General features: G+C 48.9%; 2 long non-coding RNA genes across 2 annotated transcripts; one reads left to right on the top strand and one right to left on the bottom strand.

The window, feature by feature from the left end:
• Positions 1-2272: 2272 nt before the first annotated feature.
• On the bottom strand, positions 2273-9078 carry LOC121160843. Its single transcript, XR_005884582.1, has 2 exons — positions 8716-9078; positions 2273-7983 (listed from the first exon to the last, which is right to left on the bottom strand). It is a non-coding gene; the product is annotated as an uncharacterized LOC121160843 (long non-coding RNA).
• LOC121160844 lies at positions 8040-26622 on the top strand. Its single transcript, XR_005884583.1, has 3 exons — positions 8040-8262; positions 22285-22394; positions 26497-26622. It is a non-coding gene; the product is annotated as an uncharacterized LOC121160844 (long non-coding RNA).
• Positions 26623-27418: the final 796 nt, after the last annotated feature.

Below are 27418 nucleotides of genomic sequence, written 5' to 3'. Positions count from 1 at the left end.
CTGGTGCCTTCAGCGCCGTTCAACTCGCCTTAACTCAATTAACTAAGCCGGGCTGAGCCGGGCTGAGCTGAGCTCAATGAGTATTTCTCAAGCACTGAGCTGGCCCCAGGGGCAACCGTATTTTCAAAGTGCCACCTTCCTGATCTTCACCGTATATGCTATTAATTTCTTCATATTTTTATGAAATGAATGAACTTATTTTTTCAAACTTCACTTTTTAATTTATTGGCATACTCTAAAAGTACCCAATGGAAAGTGAACCAATCAGTGGCATTTAGAACATTCAACATGTTGTACACCCAATGCCTCCATCTAGTTCCAAAGCATGTTTATCACCAAAATAAAACCCCGCTAACTGGAAGCTCTTCCCCACTTCTGGCCACTGTCACTGCTTTCTAACTCTGCAGGTTTGTCTATTCAGGACATTTCATGTAAGTGGAATCGGGCAATATTTGTACTTTCATCTCTCACTTGGCATAGTGCTTTTGTGATTTTATGCATATGGTTACATGTATCAGAACTTTTTTTTTTTTTAAGATTTATTTTGGGGGTTGGCATGGTAGGTCAATAGGCTCATCCTCTACCTGCAAGTGACAGTATTATATGGGTGCTAGTTCCTGTCCTGGCTGCTTCACATCACATCCAGTTCCCTGCTAGTGTCCCGCCTGGGAAAGCAGGCAAGGACAGCCCAAAGCCTTGGGACCTTGCACCCATGTGGGAGACCCAGAATTCAGGAGTTCCTGGCTCCTGGCTTCGGATCAGTTCTGTAAGGCCCTGAAGACTGATAAGACCCCTCCATTTTAGATTTGGTGCCATTTTAAATATCTGCTTCCCCTAGGTCTTGGTTTTCTTAAGGTCTGTGCCCTTTTAGGTTCAAATTTTGTTCTCCGCCAATGGGATGTAACTTCGCAACCCTGTTCCCATCAATTCAGTGTAACCTCCTGGCACCGTACCACTAGACGGCACTATCCACCAATCCCTTGTGGCAGCCTCCCGCTAGAACCCGCTTACTGCTACATCTACCAATCCCCCATGGCCCTGACAATCCCTCACTGCCCGTTTTCCCAATACCTCACTGCCTGTTTTCCCAGTACCCACCCCTGGCCATAAAAGCATGCTTCCTCGTGAGCACTCTCTCTTAGCTTGGAGCCCCCCTCCTGTCACTATGGCCAGAGATCTCTCTTCTCTCTCTCTCTCTGCCTTCTCTCCCTTCTCACGGTCTTCTTCCTCGGCTCTGCTTTCTCTGCCTTCCGCCTTAGCCACCTCTCCCGCTGGAATAAAAACCTCCTGTGTGACTCACTGCGTCTGACCTCTTGGCAAAAATTAATGGGGAAAAATTCTAACAGCCTCAATTCTGGCCATTGCGGTCACTTGGGGAGTGAACCAGTACTTGAGTCATCACTGCAAGTCCTCCGGGATATAACTTAGCAGGGAGCTGGAGTTAGGAGGATAGTAGGGACTCAAACCTGGATCCGCAGAGATGGGATGCTGGGCCAAAAGCTTGCCCTTCCAGAACAATGATGTATACGTAGCAATAGAACATGAGTTATTACATTAATATACTAACTATTGAACGATGTGGTGGTTTATTCAGAACATTGGTTTCCAGAACCCTGCAGACGAGACCTGGGTTGGCTGGAAGACCTCAGTGCTTCGGTGGAGCCCCTTGGATGCTGTACTGGCCAGATTCTGTTCAGAGACAGAATCAAAGACAGATTGATATCATTTCCTTGCCCCAGAGCTCCCGGGAGCCACCTGGATGCATGGACTTAAAGGCAAACACTATGAAGATGAATTTGCATTTTAGTGGAATCCTGTACTTCACAACACTCTGGTTACGTCATTCAATGATGGGGACGCAGATGAAAGGGGAGGGTTTTTCAGAAAGTTACCTGTGGGTTTCATGAGAAATGTTGCACCAAAAATAAACTTAGGTTTTCACTTTGCTGTCCCACAAAATTTTGGACAGTGCCCTAGTAACACATTCCTTTCCCCTCTTCCCCTTCTCAAGAGAGCTTCTACTTTTTCCTCTTAGGAGGAAGAGAAGTAGGAAGAGGCAGCTAGGTTCACCTGGCAGGGCTCAAGTTCAATTCCGTCTTCTCTGAGCTGGGCAAGCAATTGTCCTGTAGCAGGTTCTCCATAAATGTGGTTTTTCATTGCCATTCTTACTGTCCAAATCCTGTCACCTTCTTCAGGACGTGGGGCCTCCAGAACCATAAGAGAATCGGCGATTTGTGACAGTGAATATGGTTCTGGAGGCCCCACGTCCAAAGTCCGGGTGGTATCAGAACCATGCTCTAGGGAAGACCCTGCCCTGTGCACATCCAGCTTCCGGTGGACGCTGGCATAGCTGTGCTTGTGGCTGCATGGCTCCAGCACCTGCCACCTTTGCATGTCTCCTGGAGGGAAACTTGTCATCAGAACCAAGGGCCAGCCCACAATCCAGAATGATCTCATGTTGAGGTCTTTCATATAATTACATCTGCAAACCGTTTTCCCAAACAAAGTCACATTCACCAGTTCCCTAGCGGGGAAGGACAAGGACACACATTTTGGAAGGCCGCCTTTCAACCCACTGTAAATGACACTGGCCCTTCTTTCTGTGGACAGCAGGTGGGGAGAAAGCTATGTGCTCCTGTAATTCTTTCTTCCCCCTTGGATACTTGCTATGATGAATAAATCAAGGCAGCAGCCAACATTAGGTATTCAGGGCCATGGAAGGAGAGAGAGAGAGAGATGGACGGTAGAAAGGCTGTCCCCTTCCCCTTCTCACTGACATTCAAGGTACTTTTCACCCTGCAAGTCTGCAGCCACTTAACATACACGTAGCTGCATAGCTGGCAGCATCCTAGGAGTAGGGGTGAGGGTTCCTTACCCGAAGCTGTGAAGTTCAGGGGCCAGATTTCAGGCTGACCCTCTCCCCCTGCCCACCCTGCTACGGAAGCCCTGGGGGCAAGGCATCTTGGTCTTGGCACCCCAAAGTGCTCACCTGCATGCACTTGGCTGGGGGCAGGGCAGGTTTGCTCTTTGCAGAGAGTCTGTGTTCAGATTCCTGCTTCAGCAGCACCCAAGGACTCCCAGGAGTGGCGACTTCAACTGAAAAAACTGCAATCAGCCAGGCTCCGGGCTCTAGGCTCTGGCGTTTACTGTACAGAACTATTTTTGGTATGTGTTCATAGACAGCACACGCAAAAGTCTTTGGTATTTGAGATGCAAGTATTAGGGATAATTAAAGTTAGCTGCTAATGAGCATGCCTGGAATAGCTATTCTCTGTGTGTGCAGGTGCATGTGTGTGTGTGTGTGTGTGTGTGTGCACACACTCCAAGTGTGGCCACACATACCCCTCAGATGACCTCACCAGCACCCACAGGTCAGTGTGGTGGACCAGCTAGGATGTCCAAGGTTGGAGGATGAAGTCTCCAAGTCTTGCCTGCCCAGAGGTGAATGCTCCCTACTAACCACACCCCCTCACTCCAGAAGCCTCCTTGACCACTCTCTGAGTTCCCAAATGGGAGAAACAGCAATGAAATTTCATGCCAAGAGGCATGCTGCACGGCAGAGGATGGCCAGCACAGACCTGGCCTGGGATAGAGGCAGCACTGTGCCCGTTTCCTAGTGGTAGGTGTGTGTTTGTGTGTGTGTGCACGTGTGCGTGTGTGTGTTCAGGAGGCTGCTGCAACAAATTCCCAGAGACTGGGTGACTGGGCACAACACCAGTTGATTGAGTCTAGAATTGTGCAGGTAGGCAGGTGTGCCCCCTCCAAAGCCACTAGGGGAGGACTTCTCTTTCCCTCTTTCAGCTTCTGTTGACCCCTTGCTGGACGCATCACCCCAGCCTCTTCCTTTGTCTTTCCAAGGCCATCTTTTGTCCATATCTGTCCTCCCCGGCACTCCCCTCAATGTGTTTTGGTGCACCCCTCTGATTGCAAGCACGTCCGCCTCTGCATGACTCACCCTATGACCTCACTGAAGCTTGACTGCGTCCTCCCAGACTGCATTCTGCTGGGGGTTTAGGGCAACAACATAGATTTCCTGGAAGGGGCAGGGAATGTGTTTCAGGTGGAATTCAACCCCTAAGAGAGGCTACGTGTAAGGAAGGACATCCATGGAGGGTTACCTACTTGCTAAATCTGGCACAGCGCATGGATGTAGGATTCATTTAGTGGGAAATGAGCACTGGCTGCCATGACTACTAATTATTTCTCTACCTACCTGTCTTATCTATCCATGTGTCCTCCCGTCTACCCACCCACCTGTCTGCATATCTATCTATCTACTTACCTATCCATCCATCCATCCATCCATCCATCCATCCATCCATCCATCCACCTGCCTGCATATCTATCCATTGCTTCTAGGCCTTTTGGTTAAGATTGTCAAGTGCATCCAATCTACCCATCACATATCTATGTATGTTTTCACTTTCGTATCATCAATATATTCATGCATCTTTGTATCTGTGTGTGTACACCTATATCTCTATGCATCTACATATCTGCACATGCAGCATCTATCTCTGTCTCCTGTGTATGTGCGTGCCTACTCTCTATCTGGGATCCAGGAGCTGTATTTACCTTAAGGAGGTCAAAAGTTCCATGAGAACAGTGATTACCACTTCAGCCCTTGTATTTAACCCATGGCCTCAACAGATACTTGCTCAGGAATTAATTTTCATTGTTTGGACTCTGAAATTACATGGGGAAACGTTCTCCCTGCCTATGACACACAACCGTCCAAAGGCTTCTGAGGCTGATCCTGGTTGCTCCCTAACAGATCAGGCTCCCGGCTCGTCGGCCTGTGCTCTGCCTTTCTGGCTTTCTCCCATGTTCCAGTGGCAAACATCACGGAGCGTTCCGAGTACACGGGGGTGTCTCCCTCTAATAGGACAGCCCTGTAATTGCTCAGTGAGATTATCACGTCAGGCTCATCCATCACGCCGTCCTCCGAGTAGTCTGGTTTTCCTAATGGAATGCCATGTCCTACACAGGAAGGGAAGCGGCGGAAAGCGGGGGCTCCACGGAGGTTGCTTTCTGCCTGAAATGATAGTGAAATCGATGCAGAGGCACTAAGCTCTGGCCTGTGAATCCAGGCATCCGTAAAACCCGGTTATTGACAGCGCTGAGTGGATGCTCTACAGGTCCCCTGTCCCAGCCTTGATCGGGGGCTGTGTGCTCTCTCTCTCTCTCTCTCTCTCTCTCTCTCTCTCTCTCTCTCTCTCTCTTTCTCCCTCTCTCCCTCCTCCCTTTCACTTTACCTCTCTCTCCAGGGGCACAGGAGCAGCCCAAAACAAATGCCACCAGGGAAGCCAGCTGATTGTTTCCACAGCCACATGACAGTTACCCCCTAAGTGGACTCCAAGTCAAATGCTTTTCCCCACGTGTGTTTCTGCTGGGGAGAAAGGAGCTCCCCATGATCTTCCCGACCATGGAGAAGATGATCCTTCCCTGGCTGGCCGGCCTTTAATGTGCTTGCTTGGCAGTGGCCCAAGGGGCAGAAAGTGAGTCTCTTACAAATCTACCATGTGACCGTGGTGAAGGGTGGGGGGACTTGATATCTTGGTGTGTTTGCTGCCCCCTCTCTAAGGACCCACCTTCCCAGCTTAGAGTCCTACCAAGAGCTGTGGGAGCAGCCCCCATGACTTGCTGTATCCCAGAGATGGAAAACAGCAGATGCCTTTGGGTTTTGCTGTGTGACACACTACCTTGTGGAATTTTTGAATAATAACAAAACAGAGGAGTTTTGTGCAATTATTTGTGTCTCCCCACCAAGAAGTTCCATGACGGCAAAGACCTGTTTATCTCTCTCTCTCTTCTTTTTTTCCTTTTTTAATGTGACCTAGCACTGAGTAGGTGTCCAACAAGAATCTGTAGAATGAATGGCTGACCAGATGATAGATGAAAGGACAGACAGGTGGGTGGGAAGATAGAAGGACTGATGGGTAGATGGATGGATAGACAGATGGATTGATGGATTGATGGTTGGATGACTGGATATGTAGCATATCATAGTATGCATCTATACAGGCATGAAGAAAACTATCAGTATTGATCCTTTGGGGAAATGTCTGAGAACATTCCAAGACCCAAGCGCTCAGAGGGGTGTGGATCCACAGAATAGGAAAGAACTGAGTCCTTTGCCTCTGCCTAGCTTGTGATGGTGGATGTCACCCCTCGGCAGTTCCTGGGTCACAGCTGCATTGCTCCAGTCTGTGTGACATGTCACCTTTGCTATGTGTCTCCAGCCTCCCCTGGGTTTCCTCTTTTACTAAGGACACCAATCATGTTGGATTAGGGACCCATCTTATTTCTAAAGCATCTCACCTTAAGTAATCTCATCTTTAGTGAACCTTGCTCATGAACAAGGTCTCATTCTGAGGTCCCAGAGGTGGGAATTTCCACATATCTTTTCAGAGGACCCAGCTGGAGAATGCAACAACCTGAGGTGCTGGGGCATCCACCAGAGCCACCACTCCTGCACAGGGCCCTCTGGAAACACATGTGAGGATGTCGGCGGTGGCCAAGTTGGGCATAGACAGGAGGCACAGGTGTTCCGCACCTCCCATGCCTGGGATATAACAACTACGGTACAGGCCAATGATGACACAATATGCAACAGGCAGAACTGATACACAACGCCCTAGGTTTGCATGCATCATCCCAGAGAGCTCCTACAGAGAGGGATGAAGTGGAAAAAGCAGAAACTAGACGGAGATGCATGGCCCTGACACCACTGACACAAATCTGAAACAAACTCCCAGTAACACACCGCGTGTGTCTCAGGAGCATTGGAAAGTGGGTTGGAAGGATTTATTTTGAAGATGCTGAAGTGGCTGCCTGTGGGAAGTAGAGAGACGTGATAACGGGGTAGATGAAGGCAAAATGTTCGTAGAAGAAGGAAAAGGAACAGCCTTGAAGGCGAGGCATTAAGGCGAGATGTGTGATTCTACGAATGCACTCACCCAGCTTCCATCCAGAAATCGCTCAGGAGAAGGAATTGCCCGAGGTGACGGATGCACTGAGGGCTTGAAGGGTAGGGGTGAGGGGCACATGATTATTTCTGGAATGTCTGGAAAGACTTGAGACTTGCAGGAGGATGAGAGTTGTACAGGTGAGGAATGGGATAGAGCTGTCCAGGTAGGGGAGAGAGCAGGTGTATGAACTGGGGAACAAAGTCCAGGTGCCCCAGTGCCTTTACCTGGGGGAGACAAGTGCAACCCCCATGTCACTCCTAAAGAAGGGCACAGAGCTGGCTGTGGATGTGGCCTCTCACAGTGTCATCCACAGGGGCACAAGCCGGCACTCAACAACAACCACAAAGAACCACAGGCCTGGCCAGAGCCAGAAACCCAGGATCCCCCAGAGCTTGCTTTCCACTCCTTCCTTTGGATGGAGATGTGTGGCCCGGCTGCTGCGCTGCTGCTTTCTGCTTATTTTGTGGTGGGGCTGGAGGATGTGTGGAGGCGGCCTGGTTTCCACCGGGATAGGCAGGCAGCGCCCATCTGTGTCCTCTGTTGTGACAACCATAAATGCCACCCAGCGTGGCCACGTGTGCCCTCGGATGTGCTAGGGCCAACTCGCCCCGCTTGGGCATCAGGGAGCAGAGTTGAAGATGCATTGTTCTGGGGCAGCCCATCCTGAGGTCCCAGCAAGCTCCCAGGCTGGCACTCAGCCAAGCCTGTGACAAGGAAGGGCAGCTGACACTGCAGCGGCGTCCTTCCACGGGCTGGGGGACTTCCAAAGCTTTTTCACATGTTTGTCTTCACCCTGAGTTCCGGAAGCTAGCCTGCATCCACAGCACCCATAGTTAGTGCTTATTATTGTCCCATTCCTCAGGTGAGAAAATGGAGGTCTCAGAGCTGGTTTCCCTTGGTACGGTGGAGACCTCGGCGAAAGTCAGTTGATTCTCTGCTGGATCCAGGGGTTCCACTGGCCATCAGGATACATGTTCCTCTGCGCTGGCCCCACCCTCATCCTGCTTCTGTCCTATATAGTGAATCACCAGCAACACATTTAGAACCCGGCCTCTGCCTTCAAGGCCCAGCACCATAGCCAAAGGCTGCCTCTAGCGGTCTCAGCTAGACTCCTGTCTGTGGCTTCCAGAAACAAATCACTGTGGCCAAGACACGAGTGAGATTTCTCCTGGCTGGGGTCTGGACCGCCTGCTCATTTCCAGAGCAAGAGCCAAAGGTGAGGCCCAAGCCTTATGGAGAAGTGTGGGTGAGAAATGCTGCAGGCAGAAGCCAGCAGAGCACATCTGGACAGGTAAGCCAGAGGTTGGCATACCCCCACCACAGCGATGGTCAGTGCGGGGTGCCCCATAGTGCCCACGGCTACCCCTTGTCATTGCTGCTGGTTCAGTGTCAGGGGTGGGACTCCTGACTCACACCTGAGTGGAGGGCTGTGTTGGCCCTTAGGTGGTGTGGCAAAGACCAGCCTTTAAGTGGGGTTGCTTCTAGCCCACATGCACCCCTCCCCTGCCTCAGCGCTCCCTTCCCGTCTTGAAGTGCATTTGGCAAGTCCTTCATTTCCACAAATGATGCTTTTCACACCAGCGGCTTTGGGAGGGGACAGACTGGCCACCTCTCTGTAGCCTTCCCTGTGTTCTGGCTTCCAAAGGAATACTCGCAAGAACCTGAACCTGAACGCCTGGGGCAGGGGCAAAGACAGGAGGGGCGGGGATGAGGGAGAAGTAGGGGCGAGGCCGGAATCAGTTACCTCCTTCAAAAGTCCCTTGTAGAGGGCAGTGGCCGAGAAGTCAGGGGTCGGAACGGAGGCCTTCCGCATGTCTAGCGGTGCTTCAGCTGTGAGGACCGCGTGGGACGGAGCTAAATTTATTTGTTCCTTTCTTTCTCGGAACAGTGGCGGCGCCGACGACGCTCCGCAGGCAGCTGTCTCGCTTCGCTGCGAGTCTTTTGCAGGCGCCAGCATGCACGGGGCTGGCACGTTGGGCGAGGATGCCCACCCACTCCTGTGCTCCTGGCGGGCTACCAGAGCGCCCCTCCCCTCGGCAGGGTAAGGGCAGTAGTAAGGCGTGGCTGCCTCCCAGGCCCCGAGGTGAAATCATCACCTGAATGAGAGAGAGAGAGAGAGAGAGAGAGAGAGAGAGAGAGAGAGAGAGAGAGAGCGAGCTGCAAGTTGCACCTTGCAGATCCCAGGCCTGGTGGAGGAATCTTGGAGCCACACCCCAGGAAACCACAGTTCCTGCCACCTCTGCTTTCACTGCTCAGACCTGTGGGAACCTTACAAGGCGCGGTTAGCCCCAGGCGGAGCTGGGCTGGGCTGCGGGTGAAGACACTGCAGGACCCCCCACTGCAGGGCCAGGCACTACCCTGACAAGCCACTTAAAAAAAAAAAAAAAAACGGTGCATTGTGAAAGTTTGAAAAGATCCCACTACCCCATAGGCGGTCCATGCAGGGAGGGAGCCTGGGCAGAGCTGGCATCTTTATTTCCAGTGTTTGCTTGAGCGGTTTCTGGACGGTTACTGTCGCAGTAGTGCTGAGTCAGAAGGATCCCACAGCTGCTTGCCGGAAACACAGCTGTTGGGCAAAAATAACCACAGGGCCCGGCACCGTGCACCTTCCAAAAAAGAGGGCCGAGAGATCTCAAAACAAAAGAGAGAAACAGAAAACCAGAGAGACACCAGCAAAAAAAAAAAAAAAAAAAAGCCCCCATTACCCACTGCTGCTCGCCCACTCACTAAAGGCTTGGTGGCTTGGTGTCTCTCTCCCAACTCCCAACTGGCTGGCCACTTTTCCACTCCGTGGAGCAAGGGTGGAGGTCAGGCAGCCTGTGAGATAGTCAGTCTGGTTTGGCCCGAGTCCCATTGCAGCTGGGACTCAGAATTCAGTAAATCTCCTAGCAGGATCATTTTTTAATGAATCCTCTTTGTGTGACTTGAGAATGATGCTCTCAAGATCCAAATGGTCCCTGGAAGGTAAAAAAAAAAAAAAAAAAAAAGAAGAAGAAGAAGGTTTCCAACTCTGTTATGGGGTTTCAATGATCTCTCCTTATCCCCTAAATAGCTTCTACCTGCTAAGGCCCCTGTCTCAGTGGTTGTGATCTTATTGGGGAAGGGAGGTGTTTGTAGATGTGAATTGCCTTAGAGGTCTTAGGGAGGGACCATGGTGGATTTTAGCGGGGTGGACCCTAAACCCAGCAACAGGTGTACTTCCAGGGGAGAGAGGAGACGCAGACATGCTGAGGGGAAGGTCAAGGGGTGGCCAGGGTTCATGCTGGGGAGGATAAGGACAGACAAGAATTTGTCCCAGGGTCGTGGGGAGCGGGCAGAGCCAGCCCTTCCTTCTCTCCTAGGCTGGGAACACTGGCAGCATCCTATGTGCGTGGGTGTGGAGGATGGCACGGTGAGGGTGCTGGAATTCACAGGTGTAGACAAGACTTGGTGGCGGGCCAGGTGTGTGACCACGCTAGTTAGCCGCCACTCCCCAAGGCAGCATGTGTGTTAGAAAAGAGGCCGGGCTGTACCACATCCCAGCTGTGTGCCCTGGTATTAAGAGGTTTTATCTCTGTTGCCCTCAGTTTCTTCTTCCATATAATGGGTATCCTAAGAAAACGTGCCTGGCACAGTGGCAGGGATCAGAGGAGTTAAACCTGCTTCCCACAGGTGCTTTTGGGCTGCGTGGCATTGCTGCTGCCATCTTTTTTTCTTTTTAACATTTATTATTTGTTCAAAAGACAGAGTGACAGGGAGGAACACACACACGCACACAGTATCCATTGGTTCACTCTCTAAATGACTACAACAGGGTTAGGATTAGGGTTAGGTCCCTGATCCAGCCAATCAAAGTTTAGGAATGGGCATGCGGTCTGAGTGGACAGCTGCTAAAACCACTGGGGATAAGCAACTCCTCTCCCTAGGGCTCTTGTTTACAGCAGGCTGTCTCGGCACCCCCGCCCCCAGCAAGGCCTACCTTTGGATAGTGCCAAAATCATTGTCTTGATATTGACGAGTTTGAGAGGCCAGCATTGTGGTGCAGCAAGTTAAGCTGCCCTTTGCAATGCTGTCATCCCATCATGGTGTGGTGGTTAGCATTCTGGCTGCTGTGTTTCAGATCTAGCTTCCTATTAATGTGCTTGGGAAAGCAGCAGAAGGTGGCCCAGTGCTTGAGGCCCTGTGCCCATGTGGCAGACCTGGCTGGAGTTCCAAGCTCTTGGCTTTGCCCTGGACCATCTCTGGCTGTTACAGTAACTGAGAAGTTAACCAACAGATGGACTCTCTCTGTCTCTCCTGTCCCCACCACTCTCCCTTTCAAATCAGTAAATCTTTTTTTAAAAAAGAGTTATCTATCTATCTATCTATCTATTTATTTATTTTAAAGATTTATTATTATTTTTTTAATTACAAAGTCAGATATACAGAGAGGAGGAGAGACAATGAGGAAGATCTTCTGCCCAATGATTCACTCCCCAAGTGACTGCAACATCCGGTACTGCGCCGATCTGAAGCCAGGAACCAGGAACCTCCTCAGGGTCTCCCACACGGGTACAGGGTCCCAAGGCTTTGGGCCATCCTTATCTGCTTTCCCAGGCCACAAGCAAGAAGCTGGATGGGAAGTGGAACTGCCGGGATTAGAACTGGCGTGAATATGGGATCCCGGCGCGTTCAAAGCGAGGACTCTAGCCGCTAGGCCACCGTGCTGGGTCCAAATGAGTAAATGTTTAAAAAACACAAACTAACCAGAATGCTTAAGCTGGTCACCTATTTCTCTGCCTGAGCAATAAATGTAATATTTGATATTGTGCAGGTCTACTGGAAACAAAACTCACCACCTTTCTTTCCCCCATGCCATTTTAGTAAAAGATTTATTTGTTATTTATTTGAAAGGCAGAAAGAAAGAGAAAGGGGGAGAGGGATTTACCCACTGGTTTACTCCCCAAATGCTTATAATAGCCAAACTAAGACCAGGCTTGAAGCCAGGAACCCGGAACTCCATCTGGGTCATCCACATGAATGACAGGGCCATCACTGAACTTGGGCCGTCATCGGCTGCCCCCCAAGCACATTAACAGGAAGGTAGGTTGGAAATACAAAGTAGCAGGACTCAAAAGAGGCACTACAATGTGGGTTGCAGGCACCTCAAGCAGTGGGTTAGCCTGCAGCACCACAACACCCACCAAGGTCTCATCTCTAATTTTTAGTGCATTTTCACTGTGAACATGGATTTTTGGTTTGCAGTTTTATTTTTTGTTGGGGTCCATGCAGTGGATGTAGGGGACACGAAGGTATGAAGAGTATTGTTCCATTACAGGCAGAGCCACAGGGAACTTCCCCCGGTTTGGCAGAGCCCCACGGAAGTCTCTGCAGCCACCTGAATGCAGCTCCACCTTCTTTGGCATGGACACCGGACCACCCTGCCGGGGAATTCTAATCCATGCAGGCATTGTTTGCTACTGTGAGGCTGGCCTTTTGCTCAGTGTGAGCTTGGAGGTTAATGTCGGTGATAGCGTCTTGCACAAGGGCCTTCTATTATTCCTACTGTCTTGGCTGTCCCCATTGACCTTATGCTAATCAAGGGACCTACATTTAGGCTTTCATTCTTTCCTCATTCTTTAGATTACCCTTTTCTTTGTGATACAAGATTGAGTTGTAGGATAAGAATTGTAGCAGGAACTTCTATTGTTTCTAGGCAAAACTAATGGCAGAATTATCCTTAGAAATTCCCAACTTGACCATGACATAAAAAGTCTGAGCCAGAGTTTGACTGATTTTGTATAACTAAAGTGGACAGCTTTCCTGCATTGTCCATTATGATCATGAAATCCTAGTGGTCCGTCTTTCTTTCCTCTTTGCGCCTCATCCGCACACCCTTCGCGAGTTCCAAACTCAGCTGGAGCTGGACTCCGGCAACTCAGCTGGAGCTGGACTCCAGCAATTTTTGGTTTTGATTTGTACATCCATGCAGTGAAGCTGTTATTCCATTGTCTCTGAAGCTGATTTTAGGAGGAGTTGGTGATTTTTCTTAACTTTGAAGTCTTTTTTGGGCAATGTGCCTTTTTATCTTGGTTGCTCTCAATCACTTCCTCTTTATTGCTAGGCCTAAGTAGTCACGTGACTCAATGGAGACCAAAAATTTGGGACATTTTTCATCCATCATTATTTCTGGCTTTTTTTTTTTTCTGATCTCTCTCCTACTCTGATTACATGTATGATAGACCATCTAAAATTATTTCAGCTTCTCTGAAGCTCTGGAACATTTTGAAAGTCTATTTCCTCTTAATTCTTCAGCTTGAATCATTTCCACTGTTTTGTCATTACATTTGTTGATTTTCTGCAGTCTTTCTTATACTACTAAACCCATCCAGGAATTTCCATCTTTAGATGTTACACTTTTCATTCTTAGAAATTTCCATTTAATTCTTTCATAGATTTTGTACTTTTCACTGCATTCATGTTCCTTACATTTTAAACATACTGATGATAGCTTTTTCAAAATACTTTTATTTTTGTAAATGTAGAGCAGCAGAGAGAGAGATAAAAAATTGGGCGAGATAGATATATTGATCTTTCATCTCCTGGTTCACTCCCCCAAATGACTGCGAGTGGCAGGTGTGAGCCAGGCCAAAGCCTGGAGCCGAGGACTCTGCCCTGATCTCTCCCATGGGTGCCAGGCGCCTGAGCACTTGGGCCGTCCCTGTTGCCCTCCCACACATGTCAGCAGGGAGCTGGCTCAGAAGCCGAGCAGCTGGCACTCACAACCACATTCTAACAGGAAGTTCTGATGTCACAGGAAGTTGCTTAGCCAACAGCCAGAGAAGTCCAACGCCTGCCCTGTTTTGAAGTCCTTGGCTTCTCATTACAACATCTGTGTGTTCACAGCCTGTTTATACGGACTGATGTTTCTTATGGTGAAGGGCCATGTTTCTTTGATTTTTTTTTTAATGTTGTTCAGTCGAATGCTGGACCTGTTTATTTATTTATTATATTTTTATTGGAAAGTCAGATATACAGAGAGGAGGAGAGAAAGGAAGATCTTCCATCCACTGATTCACTCTTGAAGTGGCTTGCAATGGCCGGTGTTCGAAACCAGGAGCTTGGAGCCTCTTTCAGGTCTCCCACACGGGTGCAGAGTCCCAACGCTTTGGGCCATCCTCATCTGCTTTCCCTGGTCACAAGCAGGGAGCTGGATAGGAAGCAGGACTGTCGGAATTAGAACTGACACTTCTATGGGATCCTGGCACTTTCAAGGTGAGGAGTTTTGCTGCTAGGCTACCACCCCGGACCCATAACTGCTTATTTAACTTTGAAGTTTGTTTAGGCCATCAGTTACGATATTTCTTGTTCAGTTTTTCTTTCTTTTTCTTTTCTTTTCTTTTCTTTTTTTTTTTTAGACTTGTATTTAAGCATTGTTGTAGTGGAGAAGTCTTTCTGCTAGGCCAGTTTAACTCTACTGCTTAAGTGGGACTTCCCCATGGTCTCTAATGAATCATTTGGATGTTCATAAAATTCTGCTCATTTGGCCTTGAAAGTTGCTGGGTCCCACTAGAGCTCCTACAATGACTGGGCTCCCACTGGGCCAGGGACTGCTCAATGTCACCCTTTAGCATGTCACCCTGCGTGTGCCTCAGTGACCGTGGCGCCCTAGAGAGATTTCTCCTTCTACTTATCCTGGACCTACCTTCCTGCCTGGGTTTTTCCAGAATAAACCCCGCCTTTTCAACCTCCGCCACTGTGCTTTCCTCTCTGTCTCCCATCTAACTGCTTCCCGGCAGACAGGCAGGACTCACTCTCTGAGCCTCCCTCCTTTAGACATGCTTTTGCCCCATGTCTGAAGATGTATTCTGCCATTGTGTGCAGCTGGACCAGTTACTTCATCAAGGCCAGAGGCGCAAGTTGATTATAACTTAAGGGGGAAAAGAAAAGAAGATCAGAAGGACCTTGCTGGGGCAGGGCTGTGGTTTCACAACGCAAGAAAGCCAAAGAACAGTTGCCCGCAGGGGTGGAGAGGAAGGCAGCTCGGGAGACGGAGGGGAACTGCCGGTCCCTTCAGGCTCAGTGAATGAGCACCCACTCTGTGGAATCCCCGAGACTCTGATTTCTGGGAGAAAACCATCTGGCCTGGCCGCATTCACAGGAGGGCAAAGATCCTTTTGTTAATGGTGCTTCTGGGATTCCCCCTCCAAACAAAACCAGAGGAAGGAAAATGGCCTGTGGCTAGGTAAAATATCAGACGCGTTGCAAAATGTTGGCTATAGCACAGCGGGTTCAAGCCACCACCTGGAACGCCAGCATCACCTAGGGGCACCAGTTCCAAGTGCTGGCTGCTTCACCTTTGATAGAGCTGCTTCTAGGGGGCCTGGGAAAGCAGTAGCAGACAGCCAAGACCCAGGGGTCACAGCACCCAGGTAGGAGACTCAGGTGAAGTTCCTTTTGGCCCAGCCGACACCAGTCCTGGCGCTTGTGACTATTTGGGGATGAACCAGTGGATGGAAGACCATCTCCCTCTCTTTTTCTGTCTCTCTCTCCCTCTCTCTCTCTCTCTCTCTCTCTCTCTCTCAGTAACTCCACTTTCAAATAAATAAATACATCTTTTTAAAAAAATATTGCCTAGTGCACAAAATGTCTAAGGAGGGCTATACTTTTTTTAAATTCAGAGCCTTGGGATTTCTTTTGGACCACGGGGCTACACTGCTTACCTCATTTCCCTGCCTTCCCACCCCAATTTCACTTTATGAGCGCCATGCAGACAATGGGAACTTTCCATCCAGCCAGAAACACCGGTTTAAGGCTCGTCAGGAATAGCTCCTCTGAGTCTGCCGGTGTCGAAGAAAGACTCCCAGAGAACAGAGTTCGCTGGGGGTGAAGGGCAAGCTTGAGCCTGCGGCCTGGGAGCAGTACGGAAGATGAAACCCAACAGGTCCCCTTGCACTGTGCGTAACCACCAGGACTTGGACGTTCCCTGCCTGGACAAGAATGCTGTGTTTTGTGTTGCCACAGTGAGCTGGAGGCGGCTGCAGGCTAATTTATTAAGCAGCTTAATTCAACCGAACGCACAGCACAACGCACCAGAAGGCAGGGGGTGGGCTCTGCTTGGTTTTTCTGAGAAATTCCATTGTTCCCACTCTGCCTAGTGGCTACTTGGGTTGTGTGTGTGTGTGTGTGTCTGCAAACACACACATGCGTGCATACACATGCAACTTCTATAAAGGACTCTGCGCTTCCCACAAACACTGTTTTCTTGCCTGAAGGTACTTGAAAAAGTCCATGGAAAAACGAAATGAAAGGGGATATGTGTGTTTTGGCGCACAAACAAAAAAAATCTCAAACTTCATGCACTGTCTCTTCATGGATTCACATGTCTGTGTGGATTTCACGTAATTCTTGTACCCAAACAAGCTTAAATCATTCTATGTTTGCATAAACATTTTCAAGGTAGCCTCTGGTGCTCATACCCATTTCATGGATGGGAAAACTGAGGGACAGTCTACGAGACTGTAAATGACAAAAACCAAGAATGGGATTTGAGACCGCAGGATGAGGTATGTTTTGAGGACAAATTTGAAAGAACAAGAAAGAGAAAAAGAGAAGGAGGGAAGAAGATGGGGGGGAAGTGGGTAAGAGAAACCTCTGTCTTCAAAGGTGTCGGGGTTTTCGGGGACTTGGGTGTTGAGAGATGCTGTTTGCACAATTACGATCCCAGTGGAACTACTTGTCAAGGAACGGCAAAGAAGGCCCCTCGGGTAACTTCTCCAGCTTGCTGTTTTCCAAGCTATGTCCTTTGTTTGGCACAACTTATAAGAAATCTTTTCATTCCTTGTGGGTTTTTTCTTTCCCAAGAAAGAAACCATAGCCCTTTCATGCCTATTCAGAGAAGGCCACAAGAAGGCTATAAAATTAATTCCCAGGAGGGTTTTAGTGATTTGCATCCTGTTGACTGTTTTATAAAGTTGGGGTGGAGGAGAAAAGGAAATGAAAGGCAGACACCTGAAAGATGAGGGGTGGACTTGGAAGCTCCCCTCCCAGGCCCCCAGTGAAGAGTCCTGAGGGGTCAGAAGACCCTTCCAGGGAAGTACCGAGGGGGCCACATTCTCGGCTGTACTTCTAATGCTGTCCACAGTGCCTGAACCATGGCCGCTGTTCACTGAACTCTCTGTTGGGCAAAAGAATGCCATAGTGGGTGGATCTCTGAGAATTCCTCCCCCATGTGTTGGCCAAACCGGGCTGAAATTCTTCCATATCTTTGCCTATTTCCCCCTTTTTCTTGCTGGCAGTTGTCTCTGACCCTCTGACTCTGCCGAGTCAGTGGCCCCGTAATAGTCAGGTTTTGTGGTTGTTGTTGTTACTATAACAAAGTACATGGGGGTAGCTTAACGTCCAGACAAGAGTGGTTTATTTACATTTATGCCCCTAGAGGACCAAGTCCAAAATCAGAAAGCCCCATCAGTTTAGCGCCTGGTTTTGGTGCACTCACTGGCGAAGTTTCCAAACAGCGCAGAACATCCCATGGCAAGAGGGAACACCTGTATGTGTGTCTAGGGGCTGCACCTTAGTGACCCAATTCAGTCACGTCCCACAGGCCCCACCCACAAGCATTGCAACTGGATTAGAACCATTCATGTAGGACTTTGAGGGCCAAAACTCATGGGACCCTGGGGGGATATACCCAAACTGATATCCAGACCATAGCAGTAGCTTTCCCTTCTGTGGATCAAAGTCCTGTGAGAAGCCCACTGCCCTCCCTTCCCCCCAAAGGAAAAAAAAAATAAACTAGTACAGGTGCATGCATGTGAGCTTGCCTTTCAAGTTGTGAGCAAAAGCTTTGAACTTCACCCACGGTCGCAGCCCAGTAAGCTCTGACCTTTCGCTACTTGTCTGCCCAGTCTTCCCTCACACCGTGATTTGCTCTTTGCTTGCATCCTCATAACACCTTTTAAAACAAACAACAACACTTATTATTTATAAATTTGCAACTGGGCATGACTTGGAGCAAGTGTGGCAGGGAGCAGGGGATAGGCAATGTCTCTCTGCTGGAGACTGGAACTGGAACTGCCCAAGGCTCACACACACACACACACACACACACACACACACACACACACACACACACACGTCCACAGTAGATGCTGCGAAGACCTAAACAGTTGCATCCGTGTGGCTTCTCTGGCAGATCCAGGGCACATGAGACTTTGCTTCTTCCTGAACACACAACCCCGTAGTGATTGTTTATGCTTGTGATTATGGCAGTTTACTTACCTCTATGTCACCTGCAAAACTGTAAATCCCTCAGGGACTAGGACCACAACTTGCTCATCTCTCATTTCCCAGAACCCTTGCACAGAAGAAAGCATATGACCTAGTGGTTACGTCGCCAGTGAGGACACCCACAGCCCACATCAGAGTGCCTGGGTCCAGGGCCCAGCTGCAGCTCCCAATTCCAGCTTCCTACTAATGCCAAGGTAGCAGTGATGGCTCAAGTGACTGGGTTCCTGTCACCCCTGGAGGAGATTTGGATTAGGGCTTCTGTCTCTTGGCTTTGGTCCCTCAGTCCAGCCCTGGTCATTGCAAGCATTTGGGAAGTGGCTGGGGTTGGTGAATGGAAGCCAAGGAGCTGGGAATTCAACCCAAGTCTCCCACTTGGGTGGCAGAAACTCAACCATGTGAGCTATCACCTGCTGCCTCCCACAGTATGCATTAGTAGGAAACTAAACTCAGGAGCTGGGGCCAGGCCTTGACCCCGGGGACTCTGCTGTGGCACACAGGCATCCTAGCCAGTAATCCGTTCTTGTTATTTAGACACGCTAACATTTTCCATTTCCAAAGGATCCAAGTATGGCTAGTTGAAAAGGGGAAGGCCTGCCTCATTTCAGCAGGCCATGGAGCCATCCCGGAGTCTTTTCTTCACAAAGCACTTGTTAACAATTCTGTTTAATATGCCAAGGATCACGCTCCAGAAAACTGTGATGAAATGCTTGGAGGGATTGTGTGGTTCAGGTCAGTGACTCTCCAGTGGTTTTCCACGGAGCAGAAGTGGTTGGTCACCAGCGAGTCTCCGGGTTGTGGGAGAAGGGCAGCGAAGCACTTCGAGACAGCAGACTAGGCCCTCCAGCCCCTAAGTCAAATCATGACACTTTTCACTATGGAAAAATCTGTTTGGATATTTCTTGAACATTCTGTTACTTAAAAATTGGAAAACATTTGAGAGTCATAGCTTTACCCAAGCTCCAGATGCGCTATTTTTAACAGCTGAGATTCTGATAAGATTATTGAAAAGCAAACTATCTTATTTATATTCCTGTAAATATAAGAGCCTAAGGGCATAATATTAATCATTTTTCATCAAAGGCAGAGCACAGCAAAACATGTTATCAGCCAGTGAAATATTTGCACCTATAGAATTAATAAAGGGCTAATCACCGTAATTTTTTGTTGTGGTGTTATGACATAGTTGAATAAGCAGTGGGGTCTCCCCTTCCCCTCTGTTCCTTCCCCTCCCCTCTGCCCTCCCCTCCCCTCGGTCCCTTCCCCTCCCCTCTGCCCTCCCCTCCAGTCTTACCATGGGTATCTTTTGTGAATTTTTACAAGTCCATCTTACTGCAACTGAGGTGTCTCCCAACAATGTAGATTTTTAGTCATTTTGTTGAGAGTCCATCCTTGTAGTGCATGCATGAGGACTTACTTCTCTCTGTTTTAATCACCGTAATTTATCCATCTCTATAAAACCAATCCTACAGATTTGCAAGGAAAAGACCCAGGACTCAGTAGAAATCCAGGCCAAGCCTGCAACATTCACCACAGAAGCAGAAATGCAAATGGCCAATAAACATATGAAAAGATGCTCAGCATCACTTGTCAGGGAAATGCAAATGAGAACAATGAGATACTATTTTTTACCCATCAGATTGGCAAAAATGGAAAATGTGTGTAACATCCAGAGCTGGTGAGGGTAAGAAAGCCAGTTCTCTCTAACACCATTGGAGGAGGCCTTAAATCAGTATCACATTGTGGAAAATCAACCGTTATTCGTATTTTGGAAAATTTAAACTGTGGCCTCGCACTGCCTCCCCCAAATCTAGGAATATATCTACCCAGAATTGAAAAGGCCAGTATATGAAGGCATGAATATATAAAGATGTTTGTGGTAGCATCACTTTTAATAGTTTAAAAAAAAAAAAAACCCTGAAAACGTTGTGGCTCTATATTTTAATGGTTGAACAAATGATGATGTATTTACATTAAAGAATATCAAGCAGCTATTAGCTATTCACTGTGAGATAGGCCTGCAACATCTCCTTCCGTACAAAAAACGGCCAGTACAAGCCCATTCGTATCACAAAAAGAGAAGGAACATCAAGTCAAACTCTGTAAGCGAGCTTGTGTGTGTTTAAATGAAGAACACAGTAAGAGAATAGGCCGGATTGTTCACGGTGATGGCACCAGGGAGTGAAACTGGAGTTGGGTAAACAGACTACCTGTTTTATTTTAGACATTTTTCTCTTGTTTGAATTATTTCAGGATATGTATATAACTTTTCTGATTCCAATGGTCAGAATGAAAAAAAAAATTAGGGGGGAAAAAAAAAAGAAGCAAACCCAGTTGCTTGGATGAGAACCCAGCCCAGGGTTAAAGCAAGTGGGTTGTCAGGGGGGCAGGTGGAAGGGGGCCTCCGACAAAGCCAGTGTTTTCCTGGAAACCAAGTCTTGGCTCTTCTCCAACACATGCGAAAGGTTTGAGGAAAACATACTCTAGAATGGAGGTGGGCAAATGGCAGAGTGTAAGCAAGCTAAGGTTTGTGGGGCTGTGCACAGACTGTCTCAGGGCACTCACCTCTGTCCCTGTAGCTCCAGACCAGCTGCACGTGGGGCAGCGTCCCGGGGAAGCCAGAGCTACAAATCCCAGTGCTTGGCCAGGAGTGACCCAGGAGCTGTAGTTTGCTGATCTCTGCCATGCAACATGGACATCAGCTTTGAAAAGCCGATTTTTTTTCCCACATTGTGGTACATAGAAGTACACAATCCTGATTAGATTTTACAAAATGAACACATCTCCATCACTGTCACCCGAGTTAAGACACTGGAGGTGCCAATTAGGATGCCTACACCCCACGCTGGCATGCTTAACTCCGGAGTCTGGCTCCCATTTCCGTTTCCTGGTAATGTGAGCTCTGGCAGGCAGCTGTGATGGCTACCTGCCACCTGCCTGGGAAACCTGAATCAACTTCTTGGCTGCTAGTTCGATTCTCTCCAGCTCTTCCCCGGCCAGAGTAAGCATCTGGGGAGTGAGCCAATAGAGGGCAGCTTTCTCTCCGTCTCTCTCTCTCTCACACGTTTATTCAATACCACAAAAGTGTCCCCCATGTCCTCCCAAGACATCACTATCGCCACCACTAATTTGGCTTCTCTCCTCATATTTTACCTGGTTTTGTCTCTATATAAATGATACCATACAGCACTCTAACCCTCTATAAATGATACTTTGGTACAATCCACCCTTGTGTGGGTTTAACTTCACTACTAGACGACATTCCACATTATGCCACCCTCAATCTGTTCATGATGTTTGGGTTGTTTCTAGGTTGGCACTATAATGAATGTTGCCCCTTAGGAACCTTTGTTCCTGTGCCTGTCTTTGTCTTCAGAGCACACATTCACATGTCATTCTCAGGCATCTATGGAGTATGTGTGGCTGTGCTCAGCACTTGTAAATGCCACTAAACATTTCTATAAACTGGCTGTACTCATTGAGGCTCCTACGATCAATCAGGGCAAGGGGGCTGAAGCAGCCCCGGGCATCACTGACACTTGGGACTGACAGGTTAATCCTTCCTCTTCCCTCTGTCTGTCTCCCTCCCCCTTCCTCCTTCATTCCTTCCTGGCATAGTCTCTCTTGGAGGGCACCTAGGGTTCCTTGATCACCAGGGAGCAAGTCCAATTCCCTTGGAGCCACCATGCTGGAGAGACTATCTGGAGAGACCCCATCAAGACAAGAAAGAGACATGTAAGGGTTCCAGCTCTTCTGGCCACCAGAGGTACAAGTCCTCCCAGGCCATGTGCCAAGTACAAAGTCTTCTAGATGAGCCCAGCGTGAGCTACTCTGTCCACCAAGTTCTTTCCAAATGTCTAACTACAGGTACCAAATGACCCTTGTCATCTTAAGCCACATTTGTTCCATGGCAGTAGAAGGAAGGGTGGCACTGGTTTCCCATGCACAGGAGCAAGTGGATCCCCAGTTCCATTGCTTGTACTTGGAGTGATGGGAACCTCCAAAGGCAAAGATGACCTTGATCTTGCTTCTGAAGCCTCACTGTAACCGTCTTGGTGCTCACACACAGGGCAGAAGCTCATCATGGCGAGGAGAACACAGAGCAGAGGAGCTAAGCCTGGCAAGAAGGTCCCTGCCTGGCAGAAGAGCAGGAAGCACCCACAAGCATCCTTCAAAAAGGTGAGAGCCAGAGGGAACCTGGCAGAGCCCTTCCCCCAGCCAAAAGAGAGAGATGAGGTAGATGGCACACATCTGCACTCAGATCTGGCTCCTAGGAGATTCAGCAGAGAAGGCTAGGGGCAGCCCATGCCAACTGCACCCAGGCCTTCAGAAGGATCCTCTGATGCAGTCTCAGTGAATTGTTTTCAGTGGGGAGAGGGTCTGCACCAGACAGGCAAACCAGGGTGGCCAGTTCATTAATAGGAGTGCACTTGGACCTTCTAGACATGTGCACAGCATTCTGATCAGGGCAATAACACCTACCTCTAGCTTTGCTCCCTGCTCCCTCTCCCACCACACCAGACCAGCCTCAGGAGGCCAGCCAATGGCTCTGGTGTCCTTTGTTAGACCAACATTTTAAACATTTGAGAAGCAGAGACAGAGAGACAAAGAAAGAGAGAGAGCATGCTCCCATCTGCTGGTTTACTCCTCAGAGGCTTACAGTGTAGACAGGACTGGACCAGGGCAGGAGAACTCAAGCCAGGTCTCTCACGTGGGTAGGGACCCAATGGCTAGAGGCTGCACCTGTAGCTTTCCAGGCTCTGAGCTAGTGGGAAGCTGGAGTGAAGCACTGAGCCCAGGTTCTCAGACACGGATATTAGGTGCCTTAACTACTAGGCTCCCCTTCATTGCGCTCTTGTACCTCACCACTGGCCTAGAGGGTCAATAATCCTGGAATTATTTCCTGGATGAATGAGGGCATAAGGAAGGGGTCACAGCAGACCTTGGTGAGCACCTACTGGGCGCAGACCTACTGGGCGCAGAGAGTGAACTCATTGCCTGTCCTCCTTCAACCCTCGGCGAGGCAGCAGGGGTGACTCCAGGTTTTCCACAGGTCAGGGGAGTTGACTAAAGTCCTCCAGTCGCTAAAGAACAGAATCCCATCCCAGAATTATCCTGTCTGACCCACACTCTCCCATTCTTTCTAAGAGTACTTCCCAAAGTCCATGGAACATAGGCTTACAACGTCAGTATTCCATTGCAAAATCATCTCAGGGCACCAGTGTTGTGGTATCGTGAGTGGCTTAGGCAGGCTGCCACAGGTGACACCTGCTCTGGTTCTCACCCAGCTTCCTGCTCATGCACCTGGGAAGGCAGCAGGTGATGGGCTAAGTCTTTGTGTCGCTGCCTCCTGTGTGGGAGACCTGGGTGTTGTTTCTGCTCCTGCTGTTGGCCCACCATGGCCCTGGCTGTGTTGGCCATTGCCAGCGGATGAACCGGAGGATGGAAATTTAATCTCTTTCTGTCACTTTCCTTTCTATCACTTTGCCTTGCAAATAAATGCATTAAAAAAATATTTGAAATCCAGGCATAATGAGAGATGTTTCAAAAGTTCATTGATATGTATTATAAAAAAAAAAAAAAAAAAAAAAAAAAAAAAAAACTCCATGGGCTTCCAAAAAAAAAATTTTTTTTTTTTTGCATTATCCAAAGTAAACTTATCTTTCAATCGCATTTTTTACTATGAACTTTCTCAGGTCCTTACATTATACCAAGCATGGTGTCTGCTGCTCTGAGCTGGGGTGGGCATCATAGCGTCTGCCCACCCATTTTTCTCCTGTGAGATAGGGCGAGAGTCTTCTCCCTAAGGGCTTGAATACCAGAGTGCCAAACTCCAAGCTGCCCAGCTGGCTGTGGACCAGGCCTGGGAGCCCAAGACATGGGTACCAACACAGGTCAAGGGTGCCTCTTCTGCTTCTGTGTCCTGGGAACCTGCAGGAAAGGGCAGTGACATTAAATTAAAGAGTCGCAGCAGAAGGAAGAGGGTGGAGAGCTGATGGCCAGGCCCCAAAGGCCAGGTTTCAATTTGCATAATAATTCTGTAAGCAACAATGGCTTTCAGGACATCCATTTAAAGGCTGTAATGTTAATTTAATGGGGGGAGAAAAATCTAATACAATTTCCCCAGAATTTTTCAATTAAATTAATGTGATGGACTTTAATGGATAGCTTAAGTAGAGAGCGTGAATAGGAGAAATATTACATAAATTATACATACATTTATATGTATATAAATGCTGCCCCTGTATGGAATCCTTCGGTTTGCAGGTTTTGACATATGAGAGGCCACGTGCTTAAATCTGGCAACCAGTTGTAACTCTATTTCAATTAAAGTGACCCTTTTATCTTTTGGGCAGGAGTGCTTTCCCTGTGGGAGTGTCACACCCCTTCCTTTCAGCATACTTGCTAGAAGGTTCTGGTCTTAAAGAAACAGTACTCCTCCTCACGTTGCACGTGACAGGATCTATATGGACTCCGGTTCTAATCCCCCGTGGCCCCGCTTCCCATCCAACTCCCTGCTTGTGGCCTGGGAAAGCAGTCAAGGGCCCGCAGCCATATTCCTGCTTGGGAACCACCCCTCTGGGGAGGGCCGGCTGAACAGTGTCCCCCGTGGGTCAGGGCGTGGTCGGAGTAGCAGAATGTGGAAGGCAAGGTCACAAGAGCCATTGTTGGCTTCATCTTTGCTCTCTCTCGACTCCCTCACCCGGAAGAAGTCGTGTTGCAAGGACACTCAAGCAGCCGGGCAAGGAGGTCCACCGGGTGAGGGCCCAAGGCCTCAAGCTGCCATCAGCAAGCACTGTGAGCGGGCCACTTGGAAGCAGATCTTCCAGCCTGGGGCAAGTGTTCGCACGAAACGTCAGACCCTGTAGACATCTCCCAGTGTCACAACTATATGCCTACACCTATAATTTATGGTCTATTGATATTCATGTAATTGAAAAGATATACACAGGCAAAGATCTTCCATCTGCTTATTCACTCCGTGAACTCGCACTGTAGCCAGGTCAGCGCCTGAAAGAAGCCAGGAGTCCAAAACTCAATCCTGGTCTCCATTGTGGGTAGTGGCAAAGACCAAACCACTGAAGCCATTACTTGCTGTGTGTTAATAAGAAGCTGGAACTAGGGACCAGCTGGGACTGGAGTTTAGGCAATCCAATATGAGATTTGGACATTTCAAACAATATTTCCTAACCACTGGACCAAATGCCTGCACATGATTGTCATTTTAATGACAATTTCTTAAAAATCAAAAGGATATCAGGCCCAACAAAATGGAAATCTCCAGGTCAAATCTTGGAAAACCAAGGCATTGTTAGGTGACAGGAAACTCTCCAGCATCCTCAAATCATATCCTAGAGGATTCAAGAGTTTCTAAGAGTTTCTGAAAAAGCTAAGTGAGGTCTGCGCACGGCAGCCTAGTGGTTAAAGTCCTCACCTTGCACTTGCCTAGATCCCATATGAACGCTGGTTCATATCCCGGCTGTTCCAATTCCCATCCAGCTGTCTGGCAAAGCAATTGAGGACAGTCCAAAGCCTTGGGACCCTGTACCTGCATGGGAGACCTGGAAGAGGATCCGGGCTCCAGGCTTCAGATCAGCTCAGCTCTGACCATTGCGGCCATTTGAGGAGTGAATCAATGGACAGAAGATCTTTCTCTCTATATCTCCATCTCTCTGTATATCTGACATTACAATAAAAATAAATAAATCTTAAAAATAAGCTGAGTGAAATTTCCATTGATAAAAGTTTTACGCTACCTAGCAGTGGACATCACCCAAGTCTTGGCCACTTTAGTCCATGGGGACAGTTGTGGATGTGCAGTGAAGCCTGGGATTCTGCCAGTCGCTGACTGCGTGAGCATGGCTGAGGGCACTGTCCCCTCTGAGCTTTGTTCGCTCTTGTGTACAGTGGAGATATTAATAGCTGTCTTGCAGCCTGGCACGTGGGAGGAGCCGAGCGCGTACTTGCCGTTGCTCTTGCGCGGCGCCCCGTGGAGAACGTGGCAGAGGCAGCAGAAAACAGTGTTTGTGCTCAGCCTCCAGGATGCTATGGAACTGAACCTCAGCATGGCTGGAACAGACCTGGGATGAGGGGGTGGAGCCAGAGGGATGGGGTGGGAGAGGGGAAGGTGGTGGGTCTGCCACACCACCACACCGGCTGGTGAGTGAGTGCTTTCCACCCAGCAAGCTGAGCATCGAAGGGCTGCCCAGCTGTGCAGCAGCCCAGGGAGCTCCCTGAGTGCTTTTTCCCAACACAGAGTTGAGTTGGCCTCTTTTCCCAGGAGGCCAAGGGTGCCAGCCAGAGATGAAGGGGAGAGAGAAGCTGGGGCTCCCTCAGAGGACTGACAATGTGATGCCCTCCGCAAGGATCACCTTCCATCTGTAGTGTTGGCGAACAAGTCAAGAGAAAGAGCTACCCTTTCTGTTAGCCAGGACGCCGGCCACGGTCTCAGCCAAGTGGACACCATAAGTATCTGCAAAGAAAGCAGGGCCTGTGGGCTTGGCTTCCTCACTGCTTCCTTCCCTGTCCGAGCAGACATTTGGACCCTTGTCCTCTGCAGCTCGATTCTTCATGATAAACAGCAGAAACAGAAAAAAAAAATTCACCAGGTATATGAGTATTGACACTTTGGATCATAGAAGAGAACAGGAAGTGTGGCAGAAATCAGGTGGCCAGACCACAAGGGTCATCAGTGAGCCACATGTGTCCTTTGCCTATGAGGTTGTAACTGAGTGATGATCAAGGCAGCTGCCATCAAATCACTCTCCTCATTCATAAATCCATATATCACGCATCTACCCAGGCATCTGAGTAGCCATCGACCTATCAACTTTGGCCAGCTGGTCATCCATCCATGCGTTGTACCCACCCTTTTAGCTAAATACTGTCCCTGTCTGGGCCAGAGGCATGTTAACCTTAAACTGTAGGAGTTATATTAGGCTGCCTTTCTAAAAGTCTACTTAGTGGGACAGTAGTCAGTCCATGGGAATGTACTCGCGGTGGTGAAGTGGGAACTACTTACATGTGAGTGTGCGTGTGTGTGCACTTAGGGGTTTTGTGTCTCCCCCAAAAAATGTGGTGATGAAGTCCTAAGTTCCAGCACCTCGGAATGAGACCCTGCATGAAAACAAGGTCATTGCGTTTCATTAAGACGGGGGTCACACTGCAGCAGAGTAGACCCTGAGCCAGGATGACCGGTGTCC

This window comes from Ochotona curzoniae, unplaced genomic scaffold, assembly GCF_017591425.1.
Source record: "Ochotona curzoniae isolate NIBS_2020 unplaced genomic scaffold, NIBS_Ocur_1.0 contig_46, whole genome shotgun sequence".
Classification (NCBI taxonomy): Eukaryota; Metazoa; Chordata; class Mammalia; order Lagomorpha; family Ochotonidae; genus Ochotona; species Ochotona curzoniae.
Note: the sequence above shows the minus strand (reverse complement) of the source record. Positions and strands in the feature narration are given on the sequence as shown.